The sequence below is a fragment of the Bos javanicus genome, chromosome 10, assembly GCF_032452875.1.
Source record: "Bos javanicus breed banteng chromosome 10, ARS-OSU_banteng_1.0, whole genome shotgun sequence".
Taxonomy (NCBI): domain Eukaryota; kingdom Metazoa; phylum Chordata; class Mammalia; order Artiodactyla; family Bovidae; genus Bos; species Bos javanicus.
Window position 1 is genome coordinate 75256405 of NC_083877.1, and position 24861 is coordinate 75281265.

Below are 24861 nucleotides of genomic sequence, written 5' to 3' on the forward strand. Positions count from 1 at the left end.
TCCTTGCATCTCCTGCTTTGGCAGGTGGATTCTTTACCACTGAGCCACTAGGGAAATCCCTTAAGAGTATTTATTGTTGTTCTGGTGCTAAGTTGTGTCTGACTCTGCAACCCCATGGACTGCAGCTCACCAGGCTTCCCTATCCTTCACCATCTCCCGGAGGTTGCTCAAACTCATGTCCATCGAGTTGATGATGTCATCCAACCATCTTATCCTCTGCTGTCCCCTTCTCCTCCTGCCTTCAATCTTTCCTAGCATCAGGGTCTTTTCAAATGAGTCAGTTCTTCACACCAGGTGGCCAAAGTTTTGGTGCTTCAGCTTCAACATCAGTCCTTCCAATGAATATTCAGGGTTGATTTCCTTAGGATTGAGTGGTTTGATCTCCTTGCTGTCCAAGGGACTCAAGAAGTCTTCTCCAGCACCACAGCTCAAAAGCATCAATTCCTCAGTGCTCAGCCTTCCTCATGGTCCCACTCTTATATCTATACATGACTACTGGGAAAAAACCATAGCATTTCTAGAAAGACCTTTCTCGGCAAAGCGATGTCTCAGTTTGTCATAGCTTTTATTCCAAGAAGCAAGCGTCTTTTAATTTCATGGCTGCAGTCACCGGCCGCAGTGATTTTGGAGCCCAAGAAAATAAAGTCCATCATGGTTTGCATTGTTTACCCCTCTATTTGCCATGAAGTAATGGAACCAGACGCCATGATCTTTGTTTTCTGAATGCTGTATTTCAAGCCAGCTTTTTCACTCTCTTCTTTCACCTTCATCAAGAGGCTCTTTAGTTCCTCTTTGTTTTCTGTCACTAGGGTAGTATCATCTGTATATCTGAAGTTGTTGATATTTCTCCTGGCAATTTTGATGCTAGACTGTGATTCATCCAGCCCGGCATTTCACACTGATGTACTCTGCACAGAAGTTAAATAAGCAGGCTAACAATATACAGCCTTGATGTACTCCTTTCCCAATTTTAAACCAGTCCATTGCTCCATGTTCAGTTCTGTTATTTCTTGACCTGCACACGGCTTTCTCAGGAGGCAGGTACAGTGTTTCCATCTGGTATCCCCATCTCTTTAAGAATTTTCCACAGTTTGTTGTGATCCACACAGTCAAAGGCTTTATCATAGTCAATGAACCACAAGTAGATGCTTTTCTGAAATTCTGTTGCTTTTCCTATGATCCAACAAATGCTGGCAATTTGATCTCTGGTTCCTCTGCCTTTTTTAAATCCAGCTTGAACATCTGGAATTTCTCAGTTCACGTACTATTGAAGCCTAGCTTGGAGAATTTTGAGCATAACCTTGCCGGCATGTGAAATGAGTGCAATTGTGCCAAACATTCTTTGGCATTGCCTGTCTTTGAGATTGGAATGAAAACTGACCTTTTCCAGTCCTGTGGCCACTGCTGAGTTTTCCAAATTTGCTGGCATATTGAGTACAGCACTTTAAGGGCATCATCTTTTACTATTAGAAATAGCTTCGCTGGAATTCCATCACCTGCACTAGCTTAAGAGTAGTAACTACCTACCTCATATGATTGACTTAAGGATTAAGTGAGTGAATAAAAATAAAAACACATAGAACAATGTCTGGAACACTTTAGGTGCTCAATAAACTTTAGCTGCTACACTGCTGTTGCTAAAAAGCACTGCTGAACCTTAAAATCCTTTGCAAAATGAATCTAAGAATAGTAGCTTTGTCACAGTGAGAGCTCAAGCATTTCATGAGATAATACATAAAATGTTTCACACAATGCCTGACACATGGAAAATGTTTCAAAATATCAGCTTTTTAAAAAATACCTAACAAATGAAAAACATAAATTGATGATACACGGAGGATTTCTTCCCTTCCCTTCTGCATGTGTGTGTGTACATGTGTCTAATTGTGCAAGCCATATTTGTAGAATTATAATATTGAGCTTTTGATCTACTAATATCCAGTGAGATTACTTCAAAATAAAATTGTAATTTGATTAGAAGAAAGGTGAAGACCCTGACTCAGTTCAATACGTGAAATGATTTGGCTGTCAGGACATGTTTCAGCAGTGTGTCACAATCAGAGGGTGAAGACAGTCAGCATTTGATTCAAAGTATGAGAGCCTAACAGAGCATCAGGGACAGAAAACCAAGAAGTTATGAGAAATACAACCATCTGGAGGAGCACTGGCCAGACCCGGACACACCCAGTTCTCACACATTCCCAAACAATCAGGTTTGCAAAGGAAAGAAAAATAAACAATGTTGCACAGTGTTGTCCTTCAAGCCTGAATTTTAAAATAACATTAGTACTCACAGATGTTAATACTTATAAATATTAGCTAGAAGCAATAACAGTAATTTATACTTAAAGAGTTCTTTACAATAACATATTTATAACAAACATTACTGACCTCCCACAAAAATAACATTAAGTACTGAACCACTTCAAAGTACCTCGTAAACCTTTTTTCTTTTCCACATACTCTGTTATTTAAAGATCTAAGGTGTTAGTTAAAATTCAGCAAACTTTTTATAGCCTCCTACAAGGCTTCAGGCTAAGTCTGGAAGGAATATGATAGGTAGTTTCAGCCTTCCCAGAACAGAACTAGCTTAGAATCTAGTATGTTTAATTTAATAATCAATCATTCATTCATTCATTCCACAAATATTTACAGAACACTTTTTACATGCCAGGCACTAGTTCAGGCCTTAAGTACACATTTCTGAGCACGATCAAACAGGATTCTACTCTTCAAGAAGCTTACAGACCAAAAAGGAAGAAAATCTAACTAAACAGTCATGTAAATAAATATAAAACAGGTTGCACAATGAAGAAAAGGTACAAGATACTATAGGAACATAAACTACAGAGAATAAAAAAGAAATGATGCTTGTCCTCAAAGAAATTCAGCCTGGTTGGAAGCAAAATTAACATATGTAAACAAGAGCAAAAAATATAAGAACAATGCAAGTAAGTACCTAAATTTCAAGGACTAAGAGACAGAAAAATAAAAAGCATTCAGGGAGGACCTAAAATATTCCAGCCAGGGTCCTTCCATGAGTTCTCTCTTGAAATCTTGCAAAAATCCTGAAAGGCAGGCACTAATAATCCCATTTTACAGGTAAGAAAACTGAGGCTGCAAGCTATTCAGTTTCATTAATATAGGCCAATAACCATGATGTAAAAGCAGTTTCATTGTACAGAACCAAAAGGTATGAAAATTTTACATTAAAATGGAATCCTTCTTTGGCACTAATTTGAACAGATATACGTGGCAGCAGGAATGTGGAGAACAGATTCCTCTACTTCCTCTTTTATAGTCCATCTCCAACCTCTGAGGCAGACAGTATTTTCACATAATCACACCGTGCACTCATGACCTTTCCACACCCGCAAGTATCTGCCTTATCCTCTGAAAAATATGGTGGATTACCCTGAATGCTAAAGGGCTAACAGGTTTACACCCATGAAGAAACATATTTATACTATTGCAAAGATTTCATAAATAATAACAAAATGGTCTCACTCGGTCTAATTTTAACAATGGACATTTCAAACAAAATGGGCAAGATACTTAGAGCCCCCTCCTTCCCAGTTATATTTACACTACTCACATCCTCATAAGGCAAGTCTTACCAATAGATCTTGGGCAGGAAAAAAAACAAGAAAAGCACATCTTGATAAAAAGAGAAAATATGTTTCTTTTCTTCCAGTTTTACTTAGATATAATTGGACATGTCTAAGGTATACAGTCATTGAGTGGCATCACTGACTTGACAGACATGAGTCTGAGCAAGCTCCAGGAAGTGGTGATGGACAGGGAAGCCTGGCGCACTGCAGTCCACAGGGACACAAAACGTTGGACACAACTGAACTGAACTGAAGGTATACAGCATAATGATTTGATTTATATACATCGTGAAGTGATTATCACAATAAATTTAGTGAATATCCATCATCTCACACAGGTACAAAGTTAATGAAAGAAAAATATGTTCCCTTCTTATAACAAGAACTCTTTGGATTGACACTCTTGACAATTTTGGGAGTTGATAATGGACAGGGAGGCCTGGCGTGCTGCGATTCATGGGGTCGCAAAGAGTCGGACACGACTGAGCAACTAACTGAACTGAACTGAACTGAACTGAACGTGTGTGTGTGTTAGTCACTCAGTCACATCCAACTCTTTGCAACCCCATGGACTGCTGCCCACCAGGCTCCTTTGTCCATGGAATTCTCCAGGCAAGAATACTGGAATGGGTAACCAATCCCTTCTTCCCAACCTAGGTATTAAAACCGGGTCTCCTATATTGCAGGCAGATTCTTTACTGTCTGAGCCACCAGGGAAGCCCATAATATATATAGTGTTCATTATATTTATCACGTGTATATTATATTCCTAGTACTTACTTATCTTGTAAGTATATATCTTTGGACTGCCTTCACTCAATTCCCCCTTCTCTCACCTGTGCCCCAGTCTTAAAAAGATGAAATATCTATTCTGAAGTTCAAACAAATCACATTGTTCGTTTATATCATTCAATTCAGTTCAGTTGCTCAGTCGTGTCCGACTCTTTGCAACCCCATGAACTGCAATACGCCAGGCCTCCCTGTCCATCACCAGCTCCCGGAGTTCACCCAAACCCATGTCCATTGTGTCGTTGATGCCATCCAACCACCTCATCCTCTGCCGTCCCCTTCTCCTCCTGCCCTCAATCTTTCCCAGCATGGGGGTCTTTTCAAATGAGTCAGCTCTCCGCATCAGGTGGCCAAAGTATTGGAGTTTCAGCTTCAACATCAGTCCCTCCAATGAACACCCAGGACTGATCTCCTTTAGGACAGAAAGATAACCAGGCAACAGCATGAGTCATTGCTCCTGAGCCATTGCTCCTCCTGAAGTCCAAAGTCTTAAGAGTTATCAAGCATTGCCAGCAAAGGATAATGTCTCTTTGAAAGGGTTTAACATGCAGCAAGCTCAGCAGAGTTTTGAATGACATTCATCCAGAGTTCAGAAACTCTCATATTACATAAACTGGGAAAAATATGCACCAGATTCTCTGTGGGAATAGAAAGCACATGCTAAAATGTGTATGTTTCCAGCTTCCGATGAAACCAGATGCTTTATCTGTATAGCTGGTTCACAGATCCAGATGGGCCAGAAGAACCTCATTCACACCCCTCATTAGAGTATTTTTCAGAATCCATCTTCTACTGAAAATACCATAATCTCCTAGAGACAATCTGCCCTTTTAGGATCCGAAACACTATAAACAATGTCAAAAAATACTTGTTCATGAATGAATAAATCAAAATAAACAAGAGTCACCAAGGACAGGTCAGATATGAAAAAAAAAAAAAAGACACACTCTCAAGAGCCATTTCCTGTTTCACAATAAATAGTTCTTTCTGAAAATCTTCAATGAGTCACCATTTCCCAGCCATATCATGTATACATAATAGTAAAAACTTAGTAAGCACTTACTCTGAGACAGTCACTACTCTAAGCAGTTTACATGTACTAACTCATTTAATCCTTCCTATAATATTGTGCAGGAGGCATTATTATCCTCATTTTACATACAGGAAATTCAGTCTCAGAGAGATTTAGTAATTTGCTCTTGGTCACACAGCTGGAAAGGAGCCCTGCTGAGCCTTAGACTCAAACAATCTGGCACCTGTACACTCTATCACCTCTGCCAGAGAGTAATATGAGTTGGCTTATCAATAACCACTTTTGTTTTTTCATCTCATACCTACAACATAAACTAAAGCAGGGGTCCCCAACCTCCGGGATCTAATGCCTGAGGATCTAAGGTGGAGCTGATAAAATAATAATAGAAATAAAGTGCACAATAGGAATGTCCCTGGTGGTCTAGTGGCTAAGACTTCACACTTCCAATCCAGGGGCCTGGGGTTCAATCCCCGGTCTGGGAACTAGATCTCACATGCCACAGCTAAAGATCTGGCAGGTCACAATGAAGATCAACAATCCTGAATGCTGCAACTAAGACCCGGGGCAACCAAATAAATAATTATTCTTTAAAGTGCACAAAAATGTACACTTGAATCATACTGAAATCATCCCCCCACCCTGCCAACTCCCCTAATCCGTCAAAAAATAGTCTTCCACAAAATTGATCCCTGGTGCCAAAAAGGTTGGGGACCATGGCATTAGAGGGACAAACTGAAAAGGTATCCTCTTAATAGATTCTTTAATATAGTGTCTACTAAAGACACAAGTTCAGTGATCTACCTCCACTTGGACCAAACAAAACGCAAGTACCAGGAGTTATACAGATTCTCTAGCTGGACTGTTATTTCTATTAACATTTAAAGGACCCCTTTATGTTGATGTTAAGTCTCTCAAATGATTACTACAAGTCTTCTCTGGCCTTCCAACACCCTCCTTTGCACCTGAGCTGCTTTAAATTAAATCTGTTTGGATTTAATTTACTTTTCAAGGAAATGTAAGGACACAGAGGTTTAGCTGTTGCATCTTTTTCTGGAATACCTGACATTTGTTGATCCTTCATATGTTTTGATAAGATGAGTCAAATTGAGTGTTCGATCCTTTGTTATCACTGGCAGGGCCTAAGGTCAAGAAGACATCCGGCAGATTGAGGGCAATGGAACTTAAGGGAACCATGAATGGGACAAGGAAAAAAACAAAGGAAGGGGAAGAAGACATTTTATTTTAGGCAAGAAGAATACGGTTAAGATCGAGCACATTATATGGGAAATATAAGAAGATGTTCATGACTGTGGAAAATTCTTAAAGAGATGGGAATACCAGACTACCCTACCTGCCACCTTGCTTATTTAACTTATACGTAAAGTACATCATGCAAAATGCTAGGCTGGATGAAGCTCAAGCTGGAATCAAGAATGCCAGAAGTATGAATAACCTTAGCTATGCAGATGACACTACCCTAAAGGCAGAAAGTGAAGAGGAACTAAAGGGCCTCTTGATGAAGGTCAAAGAAGAGAGTGAAAAAGCTGACTTAAAACTCAACATTCAAAAAATGAAGATCAGAGCATCCGGTCCCAACACTTCATGGCAAATAAATGGAGAAAAAAAATGGAAAGAGTGACAGACTTTATTTTCTTGGGCTCCAAAATAACTGTGGACAGTGACTGCAGTCGTGAAATGAAAAGATGCTTGCTCCTGGGAAGAAAAGCTATGGCAAACCTAAACAGCATATTAAAAAGCAAAGATATCACTTTGCTGGCAAAGGTCCATATAGCCAAAGCTATGGCTTTTCCAGTAGTCATGTACAGATGTGAGAGTTGGACCATAAAACAAGGCTGAGCACTAAAGAATTTATGTTTTTGAACTGTGGTGCTGGAGAAGACTCTTGAGAGACTCTTAGATAGCAAGGAGATCAAACCAGTCAATCCTAAAGGAAATCAACCCTGAATACTCACTGGAAGGACTGATGCTGAAGCTGAAGCACCAATACTTTGACCACCAGATGCGAAGAGCCTACTCACTGGAAAAGACCCTAACTCTGGGAAAGATTGAAGGCAAAAGGAGGAGGAGGAGACAGAGGATGAGACAGTTGAATGGTATGCATCACCAACTCAATGGACATGAGTTTAGGCAAACTCAGAGTCAATAAAGGTCAGGGAAGCCTGACATGCTGCAGTCCATGGGGTTGAGGGGTCAGACAGGACAGAGCGACTGACCAACAACAACAATGTACAACTGACTGGATAGCAGACACAGTTGATTGGGAAGAGTAGGAAACCAGAGTGAAGAATTAGAACAGACCAGGCCTTCAAATGGCCTTGAAAAATGCACAGTAATCTGAGTTTCATGCAGGTGACAACAGAGATCTGTTAAGCAGGAGCAAACACAATAAGTGTTTAAGAGAGGTGTGAAGGAAGGTTAGCAAAAACACTGTCACCAAAACCAAACATGAAGAGTTATGACAGCCAAAACTATGCTGATGGCAACCGAGGAATGGAGGAAAGTCTGAGATATATTTAAAAGACAGGAACAAAGGGGTCAAAAGGATTTTTTTGTCATACTACGTGTAACGCAAAGGAAAGATAGTCAAAGATTACTAATGTCTCCAGGTTGAGAGAATGATGATACTGGTGGTAAAAATGGAATCATTAGAGAGGTTAATTTATAAAGGAAGCTCATGTATGTCATTGTTGGGGACAATGGAGTATGAGATTAACTCCAGGGCATGCACGGGAAGAGAAATTCCTGACGGTACTGGAAACATGAGGCTAAACTAGAGAATAGAGATTCCAGAGTTTTCCCATAAAAGTGAAAGTCAGAGAAATAAATAAGCTCAATGACACTATAAGTGACGAGCTAAGCACAGAAGGTTAAAAATGGAACCATAAAGTGGCTAGAAACAAGACAAAGAAAACTCAATCACAAGGCAGAAAGCTCCGTATGGGAGCTGAGAACCAAGATAAAGTGTCACCAATAACAATAAGCAGAACTTCTAAGCCACATCCTATGCCAAGAGTTTATGACATACAAGTGGAAAAAACTTCTCCTGTAGCCTTAAAGAAATTCTCCTGATGCTAATGAAACAAAACAAGTTCCCAAAGAGGTCTGAGAGATACCCAATGAACTCAAAAACTTGGGAACTGGGACAGGGACAGCTGTAATTTGGTTTTGATTTGGTTTTTATCAAATTAAGAGAAGAAACAAGAGGAAAAAGAGACAAGATCAAAGAGGGAAAAAAATCAAGTCCATTCAAGTTCTTAGGAACTCAGCAGTTTTAACCCACATGCTATTGATTTCAACATTACATTTTAATTAGTAATGTCAGGAAAACTGCATGAAAAAAGCCAAGGTGAAGAGAGAAGAGGAAAAGGTGAAGGTTAGGACTTTGGTTTTAATTCCAGATGCAGTGAAAACCCATGGCAATGTTAAACCCTGAGGGAGAGACATAGCATACAATTTCTATTTTTAAAAAGACTTCTCTGGGCACAATGAGGTGAATGAATGGAAAGGGGGCAAGAGAAGAAGTTGGAAAACCAATCAGACCACTGGTATATAAAAGGCTACTGCCGTGGAGTCCCCACAGTGACGAGAGACAAAGTGGACTTAGAGATATATACCGGACGCGGCATCAAAAGCACTTACTGATGGCAACCGTTCTTTGGGGAGGGTATGAAGGCGACTTGAAAGTGAGAAATAGGAATCAATGGTGAGTATTGGTTGCCTACTTTGAACAGCTGGGCGAATGGAGGAGTCGTCAGTAAAAAAGAGAAGAAATAGTTGAGTGGGAGAAATCAGTATTCCACTGAGAATGTGTTAAGTTAGAGGTGTTTAGGAGACATCTAACCTGAAGATGTCTAGTCAGTAACTGGGCATACAAGACCAAAATCTGAAGTAAGGTCAGAGCTGGAGATAGAAATGTGGAAGCAAACAGCACATAAATGTTCTTAAAGCCAATCAAATAGATGAGACCACCTATGGTGAGTAGAGAAGCCTAAAAAATCCAACACATGTAAGTGTAGGAGAGAAGGAAGAAGCAGCAAGGATAATGAGAAAAAATAGCCAGAGTTAGGAAGAAAATGTCCAGAGTGTCACAAAAGCCAAAGCAAAGTATGTTTCCCCAAGGAGAATGGGGACAAGCAGCAGATGCTGCTGACAGACATGTGTCCATCAAGATTTGGAGGTGGCCTTGAAGAGTAATTTCACTAAAGCAACAAAAAGGCAGGACTACACAACACCAAGAATTTATGGAATCCTACCCTGTGGCCCCACCATTAACATAACTTTTCTTCAATTTATTTATGTTTAATTGAGGGATAACTGCTTTACGATATTGTGTTGGTTTCTGCCATACATCAACATGAATCAGCCATAGGTATGTTTTCAGCCTCTATTCCTGCCTTCAGTTGCTCTGTGCCAAGTTCAAACTTAGGGATTCTGATTTTGGTATAACACGTCACTCTCATCTGTTGGGTAGAGCCTCTGGGTTGGATTCCTTCCTGCCTGGATCAAAGGCCTGCCTATTCATTGCATGGTCTTGAGACCAGACCACGAGGTTCTACATGACATCCATTAAGAGAAGGTCTGTGAATACAATGGGTATTCTAAGTCTTGGCTTGTCCCTAATACATTGCCCTCTACTTAAATTTGAAACAAATATCATGACTTTCCCTGAAGGTTCAGTGGTTACGACTCTGCGCTCCCACAAGCCATAACTAAACCTGAGCACAGCCAAATAAATAAAAATTTTTTAAAAAACAAAAATCAATGAATATTTTTACTGATGAAGGTCAAAGGAAATTTTAAAACTGTAAGTAGTTTAGTTTTTCTTAATTTGGAGTAAGTATCCAGGTGTTCAAGACATCATTCTTAGACCTTATCATTAATTTATAAAAACAATTTACATCCTTTTAACTGGGATAATAGAATGAAGACAGTGATCATTTTAAGTGGAAAAACTACAACAAAGAAAAACTACTTATGAATATAGAGTGAAAATATTTAATACATTTTTAATTATTATAGAAAGAAAAATACATACATGTATTTTAAAACCTTTACAATAAAACAAAGTGCAAGAAAAGTTTTTAATAGCATGCCTTCACTCCCTATTTTAAAGAGAAAAAAAGTTTCCAACCAAAACACTCAGGCCTCTATAATTTCACCCCACAGGAAAGCCAATCTAAAATGAAAAAAAAAAAAAAATCTAATGGAAAGTTTACAGTGGAAACTCTGACAAACGCTTAACTATAGTGTCATAAACAGCACTGCTATCATTACTTATGCCTACATAGCCAGACACAAATGCATACATCCTCCATTTCAATTAGTGGTCAAAAAAAATAGAAGATCATGCATGATACTTAAAGCTTATACTTGCCACTGATGAACCGAAACAAAAAATTAAAACCATAAACACAAGCTAGAGTCAGAATACTCTCAAACAATGCCTTTGCATTTGAAAGCAGGACTGACATTAATTTATATTTGTATAGTACTCAGAAGCATTTTAAGGCATCCCTAAAATACAATACTTCATTTAGTGATCTAACAAAACTATGAGGTAGGCTAAGTTTGATACTAATTTTGCAACTGAGGAACCTGAGTTGCACCAAAGAGGCACAATTTGCTCAAAATTACACATATAAGAGTTAACAAGGACCACATTCAAATCCATGTCTTACAGGTTTCAAGAGGTCCACTTCTCCCTCCACCAAAGTTTACAGTAATATAGTCTTTAATTAAAGGGTTTCAAATCCCTGCCAAAATTGGTTCAAATATCACATAAAATACTGTGACTTCTCAACAGACTCAGCTATTTGCCCAAGTAATAACCAAGCTTTGATGATTAGTTCTGAGGCATTAGATGCCCAACTACACTGATGTATGACCAGAAAGCCAATTCTGACAGTTCATTCATTATGCTATTATTTTTCCTAATGAGCACACAGAAATCACTGTAAGACTGTTGGTGGTCACCGTGTTTCCATCCTTTCTTAGAAGTTCCACTGATTTCAAACTCATTAATAATTAGCAGTTATAAAGTAATCTATAAATTACTCATTCATGGCATTCATGAGTAAGATCATATATTTAACACAAACTTAACTAAGAGTAATAGGGATTCCCTGGTAGCTCAGACCATAAAAGCGTCTGCCTGCAAAGCGGGAGACCAGGGTTCAATCCCCAGGTTGGGAAGATCCCCTGGAGAAGGAAACGGCAATCCACTCCAGTACTCTTGCCTAGAAAATTCCATGGATGGAGGAGCCTGGTGGGCTACAGTCCATGAGGTCGCAAAGAGTCAGACACAACTGAGCAACTTCATTTAACTAAGAGTAATAGCTGAAAATTAAAGAACAAGGTGAACCATTTAGACTGTAAAGTATTAGAGTCTGTTTTGTGACTTACACACACCAAAAAACAAACAAACAAACAAAAAATCCAACACCGCTTTACTTTAAGATGCTGATTAACAAGTATCAAATCTTTCTTTTAATTTTAATAAGACATTTTAACCCAAAATTTCTAAATACTATCATTCACCACATAATCAGTATAAAAGTATTAATGAGATATTTTGCATTTTTTTCATATCTAAGTCTTCAAAATTCAGTGTATTTTTATACTTCCAAAGCATCTCAATTTTTATCAGCCTCATTTCAAGCGTTCCATAATACCATGCATGTAGTGGCCACCATATCAGACAGAGCATAACTAAAGGATTCAAGAAAGGCCACAGGCAAAATTAGAATGTGCAGTAACTTTGTCCTTAATGCTCCTCTTCTTCTCTCTTCTCCACTGAGATGCCTTCTTGCTTCCCTTTTCAGGGCCCCATGCTTTGCTATTCACATTCTCTCTCTAGGAAAATAAGAGAGCACAGGGCATGGAAATACACTATGATTCAAACAGCCCTAGATTTGTAACCTGAAATGCCACTTCACCAGTATCTCTTCTCCCCACTTCCCATTTAATTTAACAGACTGTTCTCAGGGTATCCTTTATGAAGTCCACAATATCTACTATATATCTGGATCACAGGCATGATCCAGCATCTGCATCACTTCATAAGAAAAAGAAATTTCACCTAGAAATTAAGATAGCATTTAAACTACTATTTCACCTCTCTGCCTCAGCCAAACTCAATACACCACCTAAAAGCAAATGTGAAATTCAGTTCAGTTCAGTTCAGTCGCTCAGTCGTGTCCGACTCTTTGTGACCCCATGAATCACAGCACGCCAGGCCTCCCTGTCCATCATCAACTCCCAGAGTTCACTCAGACTCACATCCATCGAGTCGGTGATGCCATCCAGCCATCTCATCTTCTGTTGTCCCCTTCTCCTCCTGCCCCCCAATCCCTCCCAGCATCAGGGTCTTTTCCAATGAGTCAACTCTTCACATGAGGTGCCCAGAGTATTGGAGTTTCAGCCTCAGCATCAGTCCTTCCAATGAACACTCAGGACTAATCTCCTTCAGAATTGACTGGTTGGATTTCCTTGCAGTCCAAAGGACTCTCAAGAGTCTTCTCCAACACCACAGTTCAAAAGCATCAATTCTTCGGCGCTCAGTCTTCTTCACAGTCACAACTCTCACATCCATACATGACCACAGGAAAAACCATAGCCTTGACTAGACGGACCTTTGTTGGCAAAGTCATGTCTCTGCTTTTGAATATGCTATCTAGGTTGGTCATAACTTTTCTTCCAAGGAGTAAGCATCTTTTAATTTCATGGCTGCGGTCACCATCTGCAGTGATTTTGGAGCCCCAAAAAATAAAGTCTGACACTGTTTCCACTGTTTCCCCCATCTATTTGCCATGAAGTGATGGGACCAGATGCCATGATCTTCGTTTTCTGAATGTTGAGTTTTAAGTCAACTTTTTCTCTCTCCTCTTTCACCTTCATCAAGAGGCTTTTTAACAATATTAAATAATATGAATAACTACCATTTACTGAGCACTTGATATATTCTAGGAACTGTTGATGTGCTTTAATGATAACAACAACAACAAATACCAGATAATGTTCTCCGTGGTTTGCAGAAATGACCTCCCTAGTATTCTTGGGCTTCCCTGGTGGCCCATCTGGCAAAGAATCCACCTGCAATGCCGGAGACCTGGGTTTGATGCCTGGGTTGGAAAGATCCCCTGGAGAAGGGAACGGCTACCCACTCCAGTATTCTGGCCTGGAGAACTCCATGCACAGTATAGTCCATGGGGTCGCAAAGAGTCGGACACAACTGAGTGACTCACTCATATTCATACATACACCCCTCTTTACAAACGGAGAAACTAAGATCCATAGGGACTACGAATTTTGCCCAAGGTCACGCTGGCAGTTAGGAAGAACCCAGCACCACAACCTCTGCTCTCTCTTCATCATATGTGAGTAAAATGGGCTAATTTAAGTAAAGCGCTTGGAACAATGCCTGACACATGATGAACACTCCATAGATGCTAGTAATTGTTACCAGTATTACTCAATCTTCCTAACAATCAAATAAACTCCTAAAATAAAAACATGAGAAAAGAATATGGAAAACAAGAGGAAACTGAGAAGAGAGAAGGTAACAGATCCATAAGCGAAACCTCAGGAAGAAACAAGTCAAAGCTTTCAGAAAGAAAGGCCAAGTTCAGTGATGACTGTCCAGAGTTTTGTATCTTTGTAACAAAATGTCATCTTCTATTATTTTACTGATTCATTTATTTTAAAAAAATGCAATAATACTAAAAGGAAATGGGAAGGGGAGAAGAAGGAATTAGGAAAATGAGGGAAAGAGAAGTTAGATACATTATCTGTAAAAACTAACTGCCAATAAATGAGGATTTATATCCTCATTTTAAGGCAAGCTCTTTCAAAGAAAATGTAAGTGTAGGTTAGCTTAAGGTTAAGTCACTATCCACTACTGACTCCTACAGAAAAAAAAAAGCTCTTACTTAACATGCATACTAGAGTTAAAAATCCAAAAATCTACATGAGAGAAACAATGAATCCCAAGTGATATTGCTCTTATGCAAAACATGGGTAAATGAATCAGTATGATTTAGCTCTGAGATCCTTCAAACACTCTCGAGGCTGTTTTCCCATTTCAAAGGTGGAAATAATAACAACAAAAAAAGACAGAGCTCAATTTCATTTAATATCCGGCTTATTACTTGATCATCTGTTTATACTACTAATAAAACAAAAGAAGGAAAAATTGAATCTACTGATGTGGACACCTACCCTGTAGAACTGAACACTGAGACCATTGTTCTCAACTTGCAAAACAAATAAATGGCAACTTCTGGTCTTCAGCAACCTAATATCCAACATCCAACCATTTTTTTTAAGAATAATGAAATTGAAACCTAGAGGGGTTAAGTCTAAAAAAGCCAGATGGTCAGTGGAAAGCAGGAACATAAAGAAATGTCATACTTAAGAGTACGATCCAAGTTCCCTCACTAAGTGTTGCCTCACTTTCCTCATCCAATCAGAGAACTATACCACTCTTCTAGCAAGCTGATAAGAAATAAAGAAAACAGAATGTACAACATCAGCAAGTAATAGGTGCTAGGTAAGCGGGAGACACTTTAGTGTTTTTAGTTAGGTTTTAGTGTTAGGCCAATCCCCCTGCAAGTGGCTCAGCAGGTGACAGTCATCACAGTTACTATTATGAATACAACCTTCTAGGGGACAAGGACTGCGTCTGCCTTAGACGGTGGGTAGAGCCTGGCAGAGAGTAGCCATTAAATACTGGAGGCAGGGAGGAAAGAAAGAAAGATTACACAAATAATCAACAGGAATTGGTACTCAACACAGTTCTTCAAAATTCCTTCTATAAGGCACTTAATACCATGTGTATAATAACAATATGTACTATTTCATTGTTTTTTCAATCTCAACTTAGGGAATTGCAACAGCATATATTTGTAAATGAAGCAGAATAGAAACAACAATATAAACAAGTGCATCTAACATATGAAATATAAGTTCTATTTCATTTAACTTTTGTATTGGTTACATGTACCCTGTTGCATTTATGGAGAGGCCCATAAATTGCAGCCAGAATGCAAAATGAACCTTTTACTGGAGGTGGCAAAAAAAATCAGAAAACCACCATCTTAGATTTTCTAGGATAGTTTCATTCTTATGTGAATTGTATTTATCAATAAAAGTAAAAGGAAGTATATTAACTAAATAGTATCTGAGTTTTATACATATGTGTGTCAAATACCATGAAGAAAAATTAAATATTTGCCAGACCATAACTTCCAACTTGATTCTAACTTGATCGTCAAAAAAGCAAGAGAGTTCCAGAAAAACATCTATTTCTGCTTTATTGACTATGCCAAAGCCTTTGACTGTGTGCATCACAATCAACTGTGGAAAATTCTGAAAGAGATGAGAATACCAGACCACCTGATCTGCCTCTTGAGAAACCTGTATGCAGGTCAGGAAGCAACAGTTAGAACTGGACATGGAATAACAGACTGGTTCCAAATAGGAAAAGGAGTATGTCAAGGCTGTATATTGTCACCCTGCTTATTTAACTTTTATGCAGAGTACATCATGAGTAACGCTGGGCTGGAAGATGCACAAGCTGGAATCAAGATTGCCGGGAGAAATATCAATAACCTCAGACATGCAGATGACACCACCCTTATGGCATAAAAGTGAAGAGGAACTAAAAAGCCTCTCGATGAAAGTGAAAGAGGACAGTGAAAAAGTTGGCTTAAAGCTCAACATTCAGAAAACGAAGATCATGGCATCTGGTCCCATCACTTCATGGGAAATAGATGGGGAAACAGTGGAAACAGTGTCAGACTTTATTTTTGGGGGCTCCAAAATCACTGCAGATGGTGACTGCAGCCATGAAATTTAAAGACGCTTACTCCTTGGAAGGACATTTATGACCAACCTAGATAGCATATTCAAAAGCAGAGACATTACTTTGCCAACAAAGGTCCGTTTAGTTAAGGCTATGGTTTTTCCAGTGGTCATGTATGGATGTGAGAGTTGGATTGTGAAGAAAGCTGAGCGCCAAAGAATTGATGCTTTTGAACTGTGGTGTTGGAGAAGACTCTTGGGAGTCCCTTGGACTGCAAGGAGATCCAACCAGTCCATTCTAAAGGAGATCAATCCTGGGTGTTCACTGGAAGGACTGATGCTAAAGTTGAAACTCCAATACTTTGGCCACCTCATGCGAAGAGTTGACTCATTGGAAAAGACTCCGATGCTGGGGAGGATTGGGGGCAGGAGGAGAAGGGGCAACAGAGGATGAGATGGCTGGATGTCATCACCGACTCGATGGACATGAATCTGAGTGAACTCTGGGAGTTGGTGATAGACAGGGAGGCCTGGCGTGCTGCGATTCATTGGGTCGCAAAGAGTCGGACACGACTGAGCAACTGAACTGAACTGAACTTCCAAGTACTGCTTTGGAAAATACAAACATGGTACCTACATGAAACCTAGAACTTGAAACATACATTCAAAATTCACCAATGAACTCACTCATATGGTCGAACAGTTCTAAACCATTGTAACTTTTTTTCCCAACCAAAACACAAAAATTTACTACAGTGAATAGTAAATTCACTACTTTACTATAAACTCAAGATAAATTCTGAGCATAATTATTCTTTTGTGAGATACCACAAAATAATCGTATGTCTGAGATTCTCTACAGTGAGGCTGAAGTAGCAAAGCAAACTGTACCATAGGCAAAGCCCTCTACTGAAATTCAGAGGCTAGATCTATATATCACAAAAGCCAGAGTTTTGTTGTAATTTATGCCATATGATACCTAACTAGGAAAAAAAAATGCATTAAATGCTTAATATTTACCCTGCTGCTGCTGCTGCTAAGTCTGTTCAGTTGTGTCTGACTCTGTGCGACCCCATAGATGGCAGCCCACCAGGCTCCGCCGTCCCTGGGATTCTCCAGGCAAGAACACTGGAGTGGGTTGCCATTTCCTTCTCCAGTGCATGAAAGTGAAAAGTGAAAAGTGAAAGTGAAGTTGCTCAGTCGTGTCCGACTCGTAGCGACCCCATGGACTGCAGCCCACCAGGCTCCTCCATCCATGGGATTTTCCAGGCAAGAGTACTAGAGTGGGGTGCCATTGCCTTCTCCAATATTTACCCTACGTTAAGTTAAAAAGTATGTAAGTAACACATTTAACTAGAGGGCCAGGAATCTCTTGGGTAACAACAGCCAAGCTGGCTAAGGCAGCAAGCACACTCTGAGTACAACCAGTCTAGGGTATGAGAATCCATGAGAACTTGACTCTATCCCTGATTTAGCATAAGAGCAGACTAAATCACTTATCTTCTCTAGATCCTAATCTCCTTCTGGCTAAAGAAAACATTAAGAAGAGTATCTGTCTCCAGTCTGTTATTCCCATACTTCACAACAAAGACAAAAACACACAGAGACATACACACTCTGAGCTCTTTAGAAGATTAATTTCCCTCTAAAGTCTACTTGTCAAGTACTATTCAGGTGACAGCTCCAGCTGTCTGGCCCCAAACGGTGTCTTCTATTCACTCAACACCTCGCTAAATGAACTGACCCGTTTGTTTGCCTACACTTAGGAATCAAGAGCTGAACAAAACGCAGTCTTTGATACAATAGAGTAAGACACGGTTACATGTCAATCTAAATAGCACCTAGCACCATACTGACATCAAATTAAAAACCCTTTTGACAAATCCTAACTAAAAATACTGTCTATAAGGATTAAAGAGCTTGAAAAAAATTCTCCCTGAGCCATCAAGCTAGTAAAATGAAATTTTCCAACTAGAAAAATGAAACGTGTGAAGAGAAAACCAATGCATATGATCAAATATTGTTAGTGTGAATTAAATAAAACAGAAAATGTTTTTATATGTCAAAACTGATCCTAGGCCTATATGAAATAATAGGCAATTTCACTTGACTCAACCTAAGAGAATGCCTTAATTCGTTAATAGCACTAAGACTAATAATATTAGTAGCATCAAAGGACAATAGGCTCAAACCAGAATACACATGTGAAAACACTTTCCACAGAGAACTTTTGCTTTGTCTTGTTTTGTGTTTTGTATTAAAATACACTTAAAAGGAAAACAGTATAATAAATCCCCACATACACATCATCCAACTTCTCTTTCTGACATTCTCTAAATGTCAATATTTACAACATCCTGGAAATTACACGCTATGCAATTGTCTAAACATACAAGATAAACTTGTCAGAATCAATTCAAAAATTCAATGTTCTACAAAATTCTGTCAGGTTTATAGACCAAAAATACTTGAAAACTGCTGCCATCAGGCATGTGTGATCCTGGATGCCATATAGATGGTATTCTGAAAGCATGAGTTTTGGTGAAATATTTTCTTAGTTGTTGAGTTTTGGTTTATATAAGAAAGAGGGGTAAATATATGCTGGCACAAAATATCTCTCATCAACAAGGACAAAGAAACTAACAGAGTAAGCCAGCCATTTACAAAATAAAACAACTATTTGAACACATAAAAATCCTGAAAAGTATTTAATTATATTTACTTCTATGTACCACACAAAGGCACAGGCATATACCTTCTGGCAAGTCTAACAGAATATACTATTCATCAACAGTTTAACTTATCCAATGCCTGCTGTGAGCTGAACCCTGGCATATTTCCTTCAACACATATTTCTTGAATACTTCCTGTGCATTGGACACTGCTCTAGGCAGTGATGATACAGTAGTGAACAAACAAGATGAAAATTCCTGCCCTGATGGGGTTTATGTTCTAGCACAGATACTATTATAAATATGAAGATTAGCTAGTATTTTAAAGGGGGATAAGTGCAACAGTAAAAAGAAAAAGAAAGCAAGGAAAGAGCAACGGGAAAGGCAGCAGGGTTACAATTTTAAGTAGGATGAGCTCACAGACTTGTGGCCTAGACAGACATTTACCTAATTATGACATCAATATGATAATACGTATTACGTGAGATCTGATCAAGGCTCAGTGGGAAGGAGGAGGAGGCCCTTAATTCTGCCTCCCAGAGGAAGGAACATCTGAACCAATTTTTGAGAGATCAAGAGAAGTTGGCCAGAGGCATGAGATGACAATGGGCTCTCAATGCCCAGAGAACAGCATGTGCCGTGGCCGGGAGAGGAGAGCTAGGAGCGGGCAGCCTCCCAGGATGAAGCCAGGGCTGACGTGATGGGGGAGGAGGCAGCTGTGAGAAAGGCAGGCAGGGGTCACAGCAACGGGGTTCCGCCTTCGAGGGGGTGGCTTTCTACCACGAAGCTGTGCTACAGAAAACTCACACAGGCAGCTCTGAAAGGCAGCTTCGTGTGGGGCCAGGAAAGAAATGAAAAAGCAGAGGCAGTGATGGGGAAAGGAGGACAGGACAGACTCAAAACATCTACTGAGCAGCTAGAAGCAGAAAAGACACGGAGCCCAAACAGATACAGTAAAGGCCACATTGGAGATGAAGGTACCACTCCCTAAAATGGGGACATTCAAAAGAGATCCTAGAGATTTGGGGCACGCTCAATGTAAGGGACCTGTGAAAGGGACCATGGAGTGGTGAGAAATGCAGATCTGGATTAGAAAAAATTCTAGCCTGGAAATATAAACTGAAAAGTCTGGGAGGTGCAGCTGAAGACATCAGAATGGATACTATCAATCTTTTTCTCTCCCCTCCCCTCCCCTCCCTCTCTCTCTCCAGCTCGCTCTCTCACACATACAGTACATACATACACAATGTATCAGTTACAAAGAGAGCACCAAGATCTTCTCATCTTTTTCAGAAAGAAGCAGCCTGCAACAACACAACTACTACTATTTTTTTATCTGTCCTAAGTGCACAGTGTCAAATACAATTACTCAAAAGCAAAAAAGGAACTTCTTAAGAATGAGGCTATTACAGATAGTTTCCAGAACCACAAGGAACAATGTTATAATTCAAACCAAAGAAAAGTATTCAGAATCTACTCAAAAGATCAGGAAAGCCAGACACAACAAGGCTCTAACTAGGCCAGGTATATTTGCTGGGTCCTTCACAGTGTTCTCAAGCTAGTCAGAGATACAGGAAGTTTAAAAATACTACCAGGGCACCACCAAGTTCATTTTTTATAGCCTAAGATTTCAATAATTCATAATAAAAACAGATAAGCCAACAAATTATTTTAAATTTGTAGGAGACCAAGCCAGCAAAGAGCTGCCTCATCCTTCTCAGTGGGAGCACCCCTGAAAACAGTCCTGTAGGAGGGGACAATGTAACCACATTTCTTATTTTAAAAATAAAAACTTTTCAGCACTTTAAAAGAAAGGAAAAAATAATTTTTCTCCTAAAGCCATTATTATATCCAAACTCAACCATTTATTTCTTTGAACAGCCTTTTCACCTGCTTTGCTTTCATAAAAGTAAATGTTCCGTCCAAAGGAAGCATCAACTCCTTTTGTAAGATTTTGGCTTAAATCTTTCTGCCTCGCAGAAGAGAGCTACTGCTACGGTATTCAAGTAAAAACACATTTTTTTACATAACTAGTTCAACAAGATGACTATGAAATGTGAGTGCTCTTTTCCACGTTTTTCTTATTTTTTTTAAAAAGCAGGGGAAAAAATCTACAGGTGTTTCTATTATTAGTGATATATAACTTGTGATGCACATATGCAGATGATACCACCCTTATGGCAGAAAGTGAAGAGAAACTAAAGAGCTTCTTGATGAGGGTGAAAGAGGAGAATGAAAAAAGCTGGCTTGAAACTCAACAAGAAAAATACTAAGAGCATGGCATCCGGTCCCATCACTTCATGGCAACTAGAAGGGGGAAAAGAGGAAAGTAACAGATTTTATTTTCCTGGGTTCCAAAATCACTGTAGACAGTGACTGAAACCAAGAAATTAAAAGACGCTTACTCCTTGGAAGGAAAGTTATGGCAAACCTAGATAGCGTATTAAAAAGCAGACATCAGTTTGCCGACAAAGGTCCGTATAGTCAAAGCTATGGTTTTTCCAGTAGTCATGTACAGATGTGGAGGCTGGACCATAAAGGAGGCTGAGCGCCAAAGAACTGATGCTTTGAGTTGTGGTGTAGAAGACTCTGGAGAATCCCTTGGACTGCAAGAAGATCAAACCAGTCAATCCTAAAGGACATCAACCCTGAAATTCAATGGAAGGACTGATGCTGAAGTTGAAGCTCCAATACTTTAGCCACCTGACGTGAAAAGCTGGCTTACATCAGGAAAATACCCTGATGCTAGGAAAGATTGAAGGCTTACATCAGGAAAAAACCCTGATGCGAGGAAAGACTGAAGGCAAAAAAGGAAGATGGGGTGGCAGAGGATGAGAGAGGGTTAGATAGCCTCACTGACTCAATGGACTTAAATTTGAGCAAACTCCAGGAGATATGCTGCAGTCCAGGGGGTCGCAACGAGTCAAAATGACAGCAATTGAACAACAACTTGCGATGAATCTATGGTTGTGTAAATACTGACAAACATTTGTGGTAGAGAAGCCTCCCAAAGGCATTTCCTCTAAAAACTATGTCCTCGTTACACTTTGGTATTACCTATTCTCTCCAACTCCCCTTCTCACTTCTCTCCTCTCCTCCTCACCTTTCTCCCCCCTGCCCTCTCCTAACTTCTGGCTCTTCCACTCTCTCTTTCATAAGCACACACACACACACACACACACACACACACTTTAAACATTTTCACCAGGGAGCAATTTTTTTTCCATGATGCTTATAAGTGAAAACATTTGCACAAACAATAGGTTCTCTAACAAATACCAAAAGACACACTCTTCTCGGTAATAAGTCTCTTTCTTTCTTCTCTCTACCTCTCTCTCATACAAAAAGATCTATTATCTATATATGGCAACATTCTTATCTTGAGATGTATGCATGTGTGCATGTTAAGTTGCTTCAGTCATGTTCGACTCTTCGTGACCCTATAGACTGCAGCCTGCCAGGGTCCTCTGTTCATGGGATTCTCCAGGCAAGAATGCTGGAGTTGGTTGCCACGCCCTACTCCAGGGGACCTTCCCAACCCAGAGACAGAACCCACATATCTTAAGTCTCCCACATTGGCAGGCAGGTTCTTTACCACTAGTGCCACCTGGGAAACCCCTTGAGATGTACACTAAATTACATATTTAGTTTATTTGTGCAAATATACTCAATTCTCATCACAAACTGCTTACCAACACCATCATTTGGAATATATCAGAATACGAAACTAGAAATCATGAGATCCACTATGCTCTACCATTTCCTTCCCCTTCCATTTTCTTTCCATCCTATCTCTGCTTTCCTGCCTTCCTCTCTCCTGTATAGACTCTAAGCCCCAAACTGTTACCTGTGTTTCAGCTAAAAGACCCCAAGCAAGTATTCACTCTCCTCGTTTTGGCCCCGGACCCCTCCAGGCTCTATCCCCATCCATTCTTAGATGTCCCTCTCAAATGTCATTTTCAAAGGTCATGAACCTTTCCTGGTGATTTGCTCAACCTGATGTCATCTTTCCCTGCCTTTGAAGTGCAGGGGTCCTTTGCTTCTAACTCTCTTACTGCACTTAAGTAGATTACAGGATGCGATAATATCTGCCCTCTTGGAATTATATTTAATTGTATTTGTGCCATGTAGCCCCTATGAGACCAACACACAACATGAATAGAGCTGAGCTGTCTCAAACCCACTTTTTTCTGTAACAAATAATTTATTTTATACAAGTATTCTCATCTCTCTCTCTCTCACACACACACACCAGTAGCTATATGCGGTTATGGATATGTTAACTGCCTGACTGGTAATTTCACAATGCTTAAGTATTAGAATGGCACATTGTACACTTTAATTATACATATAATTTCTATTCGTCAATCATACTTCAGTAAAAACAAAAAAACAAAGAACAATTGTGCGGTCCGATACAGTAGCCCACATGTAGCTATTAAGCATTTGAAGTATCAGGTGTTCTAAGTGAGGTGCGCTATAAATGTGTAAAAAAACACATGAGATTTCAAAGACTAAGTATGAAAAAGAGAAATAATTCATTTTATATCATATATGTATTAAAATGTATTTTAGATACCTTGAGTTAAAGAAATAAAAATTAATTTTATCTGTTTCTTTTTCCTTTTTTAAAAATCTAGTTACTAGAAAATTTTAAATTATGTATGTGACTCATATTGAGGTCTGCATCCTATTTCCCTGGGAAGCACTAAACTAACACAAGAAACAAAGGAGATAAATTGCTACAACAAAAAACAAAGAGGAAAACTGCCATTCCTTTGGACCTGGAATAGCCCACACCATTCTACTCTGTGATCATAGAAGAAACCCAGTCATTCTCTGCTCTTCAATAACCTGACTAACAGCTTACTACCTCTGAACAAGAAGTGTAGACAACCTTAAATAAACAGCACACTGAATTGTTACACCTTCACTGACACTCCATACACTTAGATTAAACCTAAACTGTCACAGAAAAAGAAGAAGAAAATACCTTACTTTTCAATCAGAGAGCTTCCTTTTTATTCAAAAGACAACGTTGCCATGAGAGGCTCTACCCTAAGCAACTGTTCTTTCCTGTTAAGGACTCCAAAATTCCTGTTTTTCTCTTACATGATGGTTAATCATATAAAAAATGTGGCCAAATATAAAGGTGCCCTTTAGAAACTTCTACTAAACAAGCAGTATTCCACGTTATTATGACTCTGAGGCCTCTTGTGAAAATTTTTAAAGGGTCACAACAGGTTTAAGTTAACCCCACAGAAAGAATCTGGCATTTTAAAAGGATCTGATGACTCAAAACATTCTTTTGGACTCTCCCAGCCTCTTCACTGGAAATGCACACCGGACGGTCACACCAGTTCGTTTTCTTTTACGCTAACCCAAGTCAAGTACAAACTTGAAATGTGAACTAAAGAGAATTACTTCAGGCTCTCTCCTTCTCAGGTGTTTTGTTTTTGCTTATGGGGGGATTTTTGTTTGATTGGATTTTGCAATTTTGTTTGTTTGTTGCGGGGGGTGGGGGGGGAATGCTTTACTTATCCATTTAAGTAGAAAATAACAGCAAAATTAAAATAGCTAATTCCAAGACAGAAACTACCAGAGTGTCCTCACTGGAACTTAGAAGTCGACTTTTTATACCAGGCTTTACTTGGCCAAGTTGTGCCTAATCCTGCCTGTCTCTACCTCTGAGCAAAACATGAAGAAGCTAGACATTCTAACAACAAAGTCCCCAAAGGTAGCTAAGGGCTAACCAGATGGTCATCTGCCCATCAGCCACTCTAAGTAAAAAATTCTGATACATTAAAGACAGACTTGGCATGAAGCAGCAAGAAATGGGGGTACAGTTTAAGAAATCAAATAGCTGTTAAGGCTAAACACCCTAACTTCTTTGTATAGAGATGGGTTTCTCAATTTCACACTACTGGTGTTTAGG

At 39.4% G+C, this 24861-nt stretch overlaps 1 protein-coding gene across 2 annotated transcripts in view; it reads right to left on the reverse strand.

The window, feature by feature from the left end:
• The window catches only part of PPP2R5E (protein phosphatase 2 regulatory subunit B'epsilon), a 160293-nt gene that overhangs the window by 88476 nt on the left and 46956 nt on the right, over positions 1-24861 (reverse strand). The gene's annotated exons all lie outside the window — the stretch shown is intronic.